Consider the following 8,991-nt stretch of genomic DNA (forward strand, 5'->3'; position numbering starts at 1 on the left):
GGACAGACCTTTGCTGAGCAATTATATCTCCCTTCTGTTTCTGCCCTTCACCTAGTCCCAGGCCTCCAGTCCACCTGGATTGCCTGATCTGACCAGTGCCATTATCACTAGTTGCTTAATAAATATTTACTGTTGGTGATGGCAATGACCTTGAAATTGATGCGCAGTCTGGCTAAGAGGATCCTTGATGTAGAAGAAAGAAAAGGGCTTTGGGGACAGGCTGACTTGGATCCCAATGTCAGTCAAATCTGCTTGCAACCCTTGGGTTTCAGTTTGCTCCTCTGTGAAGGAGGACAGGGAGTGAGAAATGCTTCTTAATAGTTTGTTTGTTGTAAGGATCAAAGAAAAGGGCCCAGCCCTGCACTGTGGGAGCAGGCTGCTCTTGCCCTGATGGTAGGGAGTGCTGAAAGCTGCACCCTGACTCCAGCATCCTCCCTCTTTCTTAACCTGCCTCACTTCTATTCATGGTATATGGACTCCTTTCCTCCTTCAGATAATGGGCTTCAGGAGGGTGGAGTCTGTGTCTGTCTTATTTGCAACTCTGTCTCTGGCATCTGGAATGGGGCCCTGTATGCAACAGGTGAGGTGCTTGTGGAAAGAAGATGCCTGGATCCCTGACTACCCTGTGTGACCTGGATCCACAAGTTGTCTCCCCATTCCCTCCCATTGCCACAATATTTATCTGTCTTCAGCTCATTGGTGCTGGCCGGTGGAACCTCCAGAAGGAAGGTGGCTTATATATCCAAGTGTGATGTCACATGTCTATAATCCCAGCACTTGGGAGGCTGAGACAGGAGGATTGTGACACCAAAGCCAGCCTGGGCTACATAATGAGAACCTGTCTCAGAATAAAAAAGAAGCAGGAGGGGGAGCTGAAGGAAGAGGAAGACGAGGAGGAGGAGGAGGACGGTGGCTGGGAGCCTTCTAAAAGGACCCTGTCTGAGGAGGTTCCCTCCATGACAGGTGAATAGAGAGAGCAGCACTTGAAGGGTGGAAGTCATCGGGGCTCTGCCAGAGTGCCACTATCTGCCTGGGAATGCAAGGCAAAGTCCCAATGAGTTTTTCTGGAAATTCACAGAAGTGCTGGAGGGGGATGGGGTTCAGCCTCTGAGTACCTGCTGAATCCAGCATCCTCTTCCACAGTCCAGGGCCTCAGCTGAGATTATTCCAGGGCACAGTGATGAAGCTGTAGACTGAATAAGAGAGGAAAACTCTGACAGCAAACAGCATGGACACTTTAGTACCTAGACGATGAGACTGTGTTTGTGGACCGAAAGGCAGAAGGTACAGGAGTTTCTCACACAGGCTCTGGCAAAAGAGAAGCAAGGTGCTGCCTCAGCCACCAAACACAGCTCCTTCAAAGACTGCCCCTGGGGCTGCCACACTAGGAACCAGTCTGTGCTGGACATCAGTGGAGCTGCCACAGGCCTGTGTATCAGGCAAGGCCCCTTATGTCCTGGGCCGAAGTTGTTTGCCAGTCTGCAAAGATCAAGGGCCTCTCAGATTCAAGCAGGCAAACTGAGCATATCAGAGGCCAGAGCCTAAAACCAACTGTGGGGCCTCAGGAAGTCAGTCAGTGAGTCTGAAATCAGGTAGCAAGTCTGAGCAATGACCTCCTCCATGTAGTGAGAGAATAAAAATCCTAAATTTGTTGCTTAGGGCTGGGGTTGAAGCTCAGTGGTAGAGTACTTGACTGAAGGCCCTGAGTTCCATCCCTAGCACTGGAAAAAAAATTGTTTAAAGTTGTTAATTGCAATGCTATTTTTAAGGACGCTTTATAGAGCATAATTTACACATCACAAAATTCACCTTTTTTTTTTTTTGCGGCACTGGGGTTTGAACTCCGTGCCTACACCTTGAGCTACTTTGCCAGCCCTTTCCTTGATGTTTTTTTTTTTTTTTTTTTTTTTTTTTTTTTTTGCGATAGGGTCTTGAGAACTATTTCCCGGCCTGGCTTCGAACTGCTTGCTATCCTCCTGATCTCTACCTCCTGAGTAGCTAGGATTACAGGTGTGAGCCACCGGTGCCTGGCAAAATTCATCTCTTAGAAGTAGAATGTAAGCTGGAATATTTGGTTTTGGTGGATTCTTGGAAGTGGAATTACTGGCCTGCTTGGGAGCAGAATTGTTTTGATTATCTGGGTACTTTGCATTTTTATATTCATTGTAGAACCATCTTGTTAATTTCTTTCTTCCTTTTTTTTCCCCCCTTGGTGGTATCAGGGTTTGAATTCAGGGCTTCTGCTTGCTAGGCAGCACTCTACCACTTAAACCACACTTCCAGCCCTCAGCTTGTCAATTTCTATAAAAAATAAATCAGCTAGGAGTTCGGTAGAGATTGAGTTAAAGAACTGGATCTTCAGATATACTTTGTGGATTTTATTGTACAGGTCTTGCACTACTTTTGTTAAATATATTCCTTAATATTTACTTCTTTTTGATGTGACAGTGAAAGAAATAATAACTATAATTTATAACACATGATATTTTATTTTTGGTAATGAAGACTGAACCCAGCGCTTCATGTGCCAAGCACATGCTCTACCCCTGCCCCAGCTCCTATGGCACTGAAAAGAGAGATAAAATGAATGTGCAACATCTGGGGAATCACAAGCGTTGGTCTGTTCTATTGGTAGGATACTCTGGAGCTATTAAAAGTCATTGTTTAGCCAGGCACCAGTGGCTCACGCCTGTAATCTTAGCTACCCAGGAGGCAGAGATCAGGAGGATGGCAGTTCAAAGCCAGCCTGGGCAAATAGTTCCATTAGACCCTATTTTGAAAAAAACCCTTCATAAAAGAGGGCTGGTGGAGTGGATCAAGGTGTAGGCTGTGAGTTCAAGCCCCCAGTACTGCAGGGGGAAAAAAAAGTAATTGTTTAGGGATAAGGATGTAGCTCAGTGGCCTTTTTCCAAGTTCGAGTAGGGAGCTGGCATAGACTTAATGTTCTGAGTGGTAGCCAGTAAGAACTGGCTGCCCAATATTTATTTCTTCTTTGGCTGCATTTCCTTCCCACCTTGTGGCTTTAACTAATGAAATATGAATGCATGTGATGTGTGTCAATCCTAAACAGAAAGTCTAAGAGCCTGATCAGAATTTATGTTGTTGGAATTCAAAGAGGGATGCCCCCCAAAATATGGCATTTTTTGACATGCTGAGCAATTTGGTCTAAAGCCTTAAAAGCAAACTCAGAATCAAGATCCCTCTAACTTTTCCTGCTCCTTTCTCCCTAAGCACAGGGCAAGGAATTCCTTTGACTACATAAGACCAGATTGCAAGTGGGCATGGTGGTGCACACTGGAATCCCAGCACTCAGGAGGCTGTGGTGGGAAGATCACAAGTTCAAGACCATCTTGGCCTACCTAGTGAGACCCTGTCTCCAGAAAAAACAAAACAAGAACAAACAAAAAAAGACAGACTGCACAGTCAGCCTTCAACTCATACCCTGAAATTTCATCATCTATGAGGGGAAAGAAGACTGACATGTAACCCATGTAACCAATGGATGGACTTTAATTACAAGACAATGTCTGTCCTTTGGGCTCACTCAAATTCAGTGAATTATTTTGCAAGTTGGTTTCTATTTTCCCCTAATAATTGTTTACTATTCTCTTAAAAATTACCTACATTCCCCATTTCTCCCTTCCTCCACTATAGACACAGGGGTCTAAACACTTCTGGACAATCTTGACCTCATGTGTAACCACACTCCTAGATTATTCCCTTTTTGCATATTAATAAATTTGTATGACAGGCTGAGTGCAGTGACTCAAGCCTGTAATCCTAGCTTCTTGTGACTCAGAGATTGGGAGATCTCAGTTCAAGACCAACCCAGGCAAAAAAAACCACCAGACCCCATCTCAACCAATGGCTGGGTGTGGTGGCATACCTGTCGTCCCAACTTTGTGGAGAAGCACGAATAGGAGGATTGCAGTCCAGGCCAGCCCGAGCATATAAAACAAGACCCTATCTCAAAAATAATCACACAAAAAGGGACTGGTAGAGTGACTGAAGTGATAGAGTGCCTGCTTAATAAGAATGTGGCACTGAACTCAACCCCTAGTACCAAAAAGAACAAAAACAAAACTGCACGCCTTTTTGTTTTTTCTTTTTCCTTTTTTTTTGGAGGTGGGGGAATGGCAGCATTGGGATTTGAACTCAGGGCCTCTTACCACTTGAGCCACTCTGCCAGTCCTATGCTTTTCTTTTCTTCTGTTAATCTTTGTCAGCTTATTCCAATGAATCTTCAGGGAGAGGGGAAATTCCCCCTTGACCCTGCCACCACACTCAGCCTCTGAAGAAGTAGCTGGCTGCACCTCAGGGTTGCTCCATCAGCTGGGGCCCTAGAGTTAGGATGGCATGGAGAAGGAATGAGAACTACATTCTAACTTACAGTGCTGAAACATGGGGGTTGGTTGTTACTGCTTTATAACCTAGCTTATCCTGACTAGGATGAGGTACTCAGACAAATGTTTGTTGAAAAACTACAAATGACACAAAAGAGCAGAACAGGGGATTGGTTAGGTAAATTATGATCCATAAATACAGTGGAACCTCAGCCATGAATAGACGTGAGGAAATAGTTATATACATACAAGGAATGATCCCCAAGAATGTGAAGTGAGGGAGGAAGGTAGCAAACACTGAGTGGTATGTATGCTGCTGTTTGTACAAATAAAGGGGGAGGCTGTGTACACGTCCACAAGGGGCCGGCACATTGAGAAGTGGGGACTTGACATAGCAAAGAAAACGACTTTGTCTGTGCCCCTAGTACCTGTTTGAGTCGCTTTTTGTGGGCTGGTTCTTCTGAGCATTTCCCACGGCTTGACACTCTCAGATTAAAAAAAAAAAAAAGTTTCCATTCACTTTAAGTCATGAAACAGTTTCATTTCAGTAACTTGCATTAGAGTCACAATTTCAGACTATTCGGTCAACAGCTTCCTCTTCCCCAGCCCAGGCTTGTTCTAGGCTCAAAGCCAGTTTCTTTCCTCCCATCCTTATTCTCCCTGCCTTCCTTCCATTAATCTCTACAAGTAGTCCTGTGATACGGCAATGACCAGGTGTGATCCACCGCTTCTGGGGCAGACATTCTCTGGGGAAGAATGGGTCCATCTCTCCTGGATGCTAGGTGTACCCAGCTGAGACTAGGTTTCTTAGAAGCAACTGGTGGGGTATGGGAGGTGCAAGTTATTTGGTGTTAGGGGAATTTGGTGTTAGGGGAAAGCCTCTCTGAAAGGTGACATCTAAGAAAGATCTGAGGGCCAGTACAACAATAATGTGATAATTTAAAAAAAACGATCTCAGGGAAGTAGGAGACCAGACCTGGGAGCTATCTGCAGCCTGTGGCTGGTTGTTGGTCTCAAGGCCCTGACACTCCAAGAAGCCTGAGGCTTGGCTTAGTGTTTTGCTGTTGTTATCTTGAACTTAATTTGAATGAACTCTGAGTTTTCATTTTGTACAGGGCTCCCTCCACAAGTTGGGCAGTTGGTCCTGTCTGGAGCAAAATAAGTTCCAGGCAAGGTCACAGAACCAGCAGGTGTTGGCATCGTTCAACCTAGAGTAGAGAAGGAGGACATGGCTGGCCTTTCCTCTATTCTGCCCTATGGCTATTGCCCTCCTCCCAGCTGCCCACTGTGCTTCTGACCCCTCTAGGACAAATGCAAGAGGGACAGGTGAGGATTCAGAGGCAGCAAAGTTCTGAGTGTATTTTCCAGATTGCTGCTTTAGATGACAGAACCCAAACAGAGCAAATCTTTTGGCTGGGAGGCCAGGGCCTCTCCAACAGCTCCCCTTCAGTACTTCGTGAGGAGTGTCCCAATCAGTTAATTTCTGGCACTGGTCTGCCCCTAGGCCAGCAGACCAGGCAGCTCCCACAGCTTCCAAGAGAGCCTGAGGGAGGAAAGTGGAAGGATGCCAGGTGGGCGTGTAGGGTGGGGCTGGGTCAGTGTGTGTGGTGCTGTTCACCACTGATGACGCTGAGATCTGAAATAGACCCAGAAGGTGCCACCTGAGCACTCATGTCTGCCACACTGGAGGTTGTCACTGTGGATTGCTGTCTGCAGATCCCTGTGGTAGGGGAGGGGAGAGAGCCAGTTGCCTACGATGACCCCTCTGTTCTCAGGACATCCTAGGATACCTCCAGTGGGGGTCACTAGACCCTGCAGAGATCTTCCTGAGGTTGGCTCTGTCTCATGGTCCAGCTCTGGCCAGGCTCCATGGGGATGCAGCCCCTACCTGTGGTCTCAGAGATACCAATTCTTCCTCTTCAGATTCTCAGGCAAAAGCCAGACACTAAGCCATGTTGTCCTAGAAGGCAGCTGGTCTCCTTCAAGCCCCAACCCACCCCACTCTCTCCAAAGTCAGTCCTCTGTCTAATCCCTGATCCCAGCCCCTACACTGCCCTCAGATAAAGTCCCATCCCTGGAGCTGGAGGCATGGCTTAAGTGGTAGAGCACCTGCCTGACAGGCGTGAAGCCCTGAGTTCAAACCCCAGTACCGCCAAAAAAGCTCAACCCCTAATACCATCCGCTACCACCAGATTCTCTGGGCTCAGCCCTATGGCACCACAGCTCATTCCCTAAACTCACCCAGGTCTCACACCTCTGCTCCTCTGACAGGCTGTTTCCTGGAGGCCTCAAAGCTGTGAATTTCTGAGAAACTCATCCTACTGCACAGGGTACCACTGCCTGTGCCCTGCTGACATTGTGATCTTGAGCCAAGCTTCTGGGTTTGAATCATGGCTTTACTGTGTGTAGGAAGCAGGAAGTCTTCGTAACTGCTTAACAACACTCCTCAAAATTCCAGAGCTACAACAAACCCTAATTTTTCTCTCTTGTTGGCAAAAATTGGGGGGAGTAAAGAGCAAAATAATACATGGCATTTATCAAGCAGTGACTGTATCCCAGGCACTGTGAGCACATCACAGGTTTTATTTCATTCATTCCTCATGCCAGCTTGTTAGTGTCATGACCTTGTTTTTGAGTGGAAGAGACTGATGAAGAGAGGTTCCATGACTTGCCCAAGGTAAAATAGCTTATGCACAGCAGAGCTAAGATGTGAACCCAGGCAGGATACACCCATAAACATCACTGTTTTGCTGCCTCCACTGAATGAACAACCTTGTTTATGTTGGGGACAGCTCAAATACCATGCATTCATCCTTTCTCTTGAGTCTCTTACCTGACAGTCCCCAATCTCAGAGGCCTAGTTTTCTGAGGCCTGTTAACTCCTTAGGCCTACTCAGGAATCCAGTCTCAACCAGAGACCTTGTTCCTCTGAAGGCTGAGCCTGGGACAGCAGCCAGGTGACTCATGGTTACCCATAAGTCTCTCCCACCTCTCCCTGACACCCCCCACACCCCCCTCCCACCCCAGCTTCTAAGCTCAAAGGATTACCAGGGTCTAGGCTCCTGGAACAGTAAGTCATTGGCCTTACGCAGATGCCCACACTGAGCTGGGGGAGGCACTCTTGGCTGTCCCGTCTCTGGGAAGGGAGCTGTTGCAGAGCAGGGATCTAAGCGTTGGGCTTAGATCCAGGCCTGCCACTAGCCCATGGGTGGCATTGGTAGCACCTTACCACATGTTTTCTCATTCACAGACTGAGGTAATGACAGAACACCCTCGAGGACATTGCTTTGCATCAGGCCTGATACATAAGCAACGGCTCCATAATTGATTACTGTCCTCATTTTCATTTATCTGCTCTCAATTATCTGCCAAAAGGTTCAGGTTAAGCGACTTCTCTTCTGAACGTATACCTCTCAGTTGACTTTCCAGAGGCTGAACATCTGAAGCTGTGCAACCTGGGGGGCATTTCTCCCCTCTGGGTCTGATTTTCTGTCCATAAAATGACACACTGGCCGATGCATGAGGCTTTACTGAGCTAAAGTAAAAGTCCCTGTGACCCCTCCCACTAATTTATAAAATGGATTAATTTTAACCTTTCACAGCATTGTCTAGATCAGAAGATGTCAGCACACCAACTGTTTGGCACACCAATTAGCACATGATAAGAGCTTAATAAACTGTTGCTTTAAAAACAAGTTCAGGGTTGGCAGAGTGGCTCAAGTGATAGAGCGCCTGCCTAGCAAGCATGAGGCCCTGAGTTCAAAACCCTTCCTGCCCCGAAACAAGTTCAAGCCGTGCACCGGTGGTTCACACCTGTAACACTAGATACTTGGAAGACGAAATCCAGAGGATTGGAGGATCAAGAATCAGTTCCAGGCCAGCCCAGGAAAATAGTTCTCAAGATCCCATCTCCAAAATAACCAGAGCAAAATGGACTGTAGACTGGCTCAAGCAGTGGAGTGCCTGCTTTGCAAGCTCAAAGCCCTGAGTTCAAACCTCAGTCTCATCAAAACAAAATTCAGGAGCTGGGATGTAGCTTGGTGGTACAGTGCTTGCCTAGCATGTGCGAGGCCCTGGGTTCGATCCCAGGACCAAAAAAGAAAAGACAAAAAAAAAAAGTAATTCAAGGGCTGAGGGCAAGACTTAAGCAGTAGCCCCAGGTTCAGTCCCCAGCATCACAAATAAAATAATAAAATAAGTTCGGTATAGCACAGGTGTTCTAAAAATCAAAGCTGAATCCAAACCATCTTCCAAGTTTTTAGTTTTTATTCACTATAATAGACTGTCTTCCATTGTATAGAATATTTTCTCCATAATGTCTTTACTTGGGCTGGAAGTGTGGTCAAGTGGTAGAGCTACTGCCTAGCAAGCTCAAAGGCCCTAAGTTCAAACACCAGTACCGCCACAAAAAAAAAGAGTCATAATGTCTTTACTTATTTTAATTTTCTCCCCCATCTGTTCTAAATGAGGATTTTCTATGCTACTTTTTCTATCCTCGTGGGTAATGAATATTTAAGTAATTCTTTCTATTTATTTATTTAGAAAGAGTCTTGAATTCCTTGGCTTAAGGGACCCTCCTGCCTCAGCCTCCCAAATAGCTGGGACTACAGGTGCAGACCATCATCTAAGTAATTCCTACAGGTTTGTC

This window comes from Castor canadensis, chromosome 7, assembly GCF_047511655.1.
Source record: "Castor canadensis chromosome 7, mCasCan1.hap1v2, whole genome shotgun sequence".
Taxonomy (NCBI): domain Eukaryota; kingdom Metazoa; phylum Chordata; class Mammalia; order Rodentia; family Castoridae; genus Castor; species Castor canadensis.